This window comes from Piliocolobus tephrosceles, unplaced genomic scaffold (genome assembly GCF_002776525.5).
Source record: "Piliocolobus tephrosceles isolate RC106 unplaced genomic scaffold, ASM277652v3 unscaffolded_39669, whole genome shotgun sequence".
Classification (NCBI taxonomy): domain Eukaryota; kingdom Metazoa; phylum Chordata; class Mammalia; order Primates; family Cercopithecidae; genus Piliocolobus; species Piliocolobus tephrosceles.
This window is the reverse complement of record NW_022323941.1, coordinates 1-2580: the sequence shown is the minus strand read 5'-3', so window position 1 is coordinate 2580 and position 2580 is coordinate 1. Positions and strand designations below refer to the sequence as shown.

At 59.1% G+C, this 2580-nt stretch overlaps 1 pseudogene; it reads left to right on the top strand.

Moving 5' to 3' along the window:
- Positions 1-1523: 1523 nt before the first annotated feature.
- On the top strand, positions 1524-2572 carry LOC111539567 (annotated as a pseudogene).
- The last annotated feature ends 8 nt before the right edge of the window (positions 2573-2580 follow it).

The window sequence follows — 2580 nt, the reverse complement described above, 5'->3', positions numbered from 1 at the left end:
GACTGAAAGATTAGAGTGGAATTCGGCTGCCCAAACCGTGGCACCAACATCACCTGCAGGCCAGAGCAAGCCTTTCTGAGGAGATTTTAAACAGCCGGTGGGAGCAAGATCCTGAAGAGTTTCTTCCCAGACTGGTAACAGGAGATGAAACGTGGCTCTACCGGCAGGATCCTGAAGACCAAGCACGAAGCCATGGCTACCAAGAGGTGGCAGCGCTCCATTCAAAGCCACAGAGGAGCAGTCAAGATCAGAGGTCGTGGTCACCGTTTGGGGGGGATGCCAGAGGGATTCCGTTCGTTGACTTTCTGGAGGGCCAAACCGTGATCACATCTGCTCACTAGGAGAGCGTTTTCAGAAAGTTAGCCGCCAAAGCTGGAGCGAGAACAGTCCTCACCAGAGAGTTCTTCTCCGCCACGACGATGTTGCTGCTCAGGCCTTTCACCCAACAAGGGCAGCTGGGCAAGACTTGCCGCGGGAAATCATGAGGCGTCCACCTTACAGTCCTGATTTGGCGCCTGCGGACTTCTTTTTGTTTCCTAGACTTAGAAAATCCGAAAAAAGCACCCAGTTTTCTTCAGTCAACGATGGAAAAAAGATTTCATGGAAATCGTTACATTCCCCAGGACCCTGGGGGTTTTAGAGGGATGGGCTAGAGGGCGGGGAAAAGACACTGCTTCCAAAAGCGTCTTGAACTTGATGGAGCCCATGTTGAGAAGTAAAACACACATTTTTCATTTATCTCTCTTAATCCCACTTTACTACGAATGTTTGCAAGTCCCCTCACACAGCCTCAATCCCAGGTAAAGGGTTGTTATCCTCTGTCGGTTCTTCTTTCTACGATGTTGTCTTGCGGTGTTGTTGTTTTCCGTTTCACTCCCTGGAAGATTCAGTCGTGTGTCTTTTGGAATGCACAGATGTGGAACCTGCGAACACGGAGGGCCAACGGTAGAACTCAGTGGGGTGTGTCCAGGCTGAAATTAACCTAAACAACTTGTGGGGCACAGCAGTCCACCTGGCCTGGACGGTCCTGATTGGCCGCATTTTGCTGACGCAATGATTACGTATCGGGGCGGGGCAGCCCAGGGGCCAAGGGCGGTCAGGGCTTCAGCCCTGGGTGGGCCTGGGGCTGGCTATATAAGGCCGGGCTCTGGCACCGGAGCTTCACTCGGCGTTGGACGGCGCACCGCAGAGGTCACTCCAGGCTGTGGCTCCACATCCCGAGGACCAGAAGCGGGCCTGCTCAGCTGTCTGCAAGGACCGGCCTTCCAGACCAAGTGGCCCGCGGCACGGAGGACTGAGCTTGCTCCAGGTTGCCGTGGCTCCACGCCCCGAGGCCTGCGGTCTGCCAGGACCAGCGCCCCAGAACCAGTGGCCCGCTGCTCCGAGGACCGAGCTCCCTCCGGCCTGCGACTCCACATCCCGAACCGGGCAGCGAGGACCGGCGACCCCAGACTTCGTGTCCTGCCGCCCCGAGGACAGAGCCGCGACCGCAGGGACAGCCAGGCCTGCACAGCTCTGCTGAGATGGCGGCAGGGTCCACTACGCTGCACGCAGTGGAGAAGCTGCAGGTGCGTCTGGCCACTAAGACGGACCCGAAAAAGCTAGAGAAATATTTGCAGAAACTCTCCGCCTTGCCCATGACGGCAGACATCCTGGCGGAGACTGGAATCAGAAAGACGGTGAAGCGCCTGCGGAAGCACCAGCACGTGGGCGACTTTGCCAGAGACTTAGCGGCCCGGTGGAAGAAGCTGGTGCTTGTGGACCCAAACACCGGGCCTGATGCACAGGACCCCGAGGAGAGCGCTTCCCGGAAGCACTTCGGGGAGGCTCTTCAGGACCAGGAAAAGGCCTGCGGCTTCCCAGAGAACGGGACAGCCCCCGGAGCCCACCGGACAGTCCTGAGCACAGACGGACAGCACACAGAACACCTCTGGCGCTCCAGAGACCTCACTGAAGGTCTCCCAGTCGCGAGCCCAGAGCCCAGAGAAAGCGCCCCAGAAGGGCCCCAGCTGATTCAGGCCCCCATCGGGCTCCTCCATTGCACACGGCTCCCCTCCCGATGCCCGAGGGCCCTGAGCCCCCTGTGCCCGCGAAGCAACCTGGAAGAGGCCACGCTCACGCCGCTCAGGGCGGGCCTCTGCTGGGTCAGGGCTACCAGGGCCAACCCCAGGGGGAAGGGCTTGTGAGCCACAGCAACGGGCACAAATGGTCCCGCTGGGCTTCTGCGCAGAAATTGGCTTCTGTGCAGAAATTGGCTTCTGTCCAGTAAAGCCCGTAAGGCTGCAGGTGGCCCGCGCTGATTCCGCAGGGCTGATAACGGTACCCAGCCATGCCTTCTCAGAGCTCTGGGACCCCCAGAGGCCTGGATCCAGGCCAACTACGATCTGCTTTCCCTTTTGAGGCCATGACCTCCCAGGAAAAGCCAGAAGCAGACTCCGCACCAACGTTCCAGGAGGAAGCCGCTTTGGCTGGACACAGAGTGAATGCTAAGATGAAGGTGTCCTCGGGCTCCAGGCCTGCCTGCGAGCCCTAGGTGCTGACGCTGCGCCAGCAGTGCGTCCGGGTGCTTAGAAACAATCC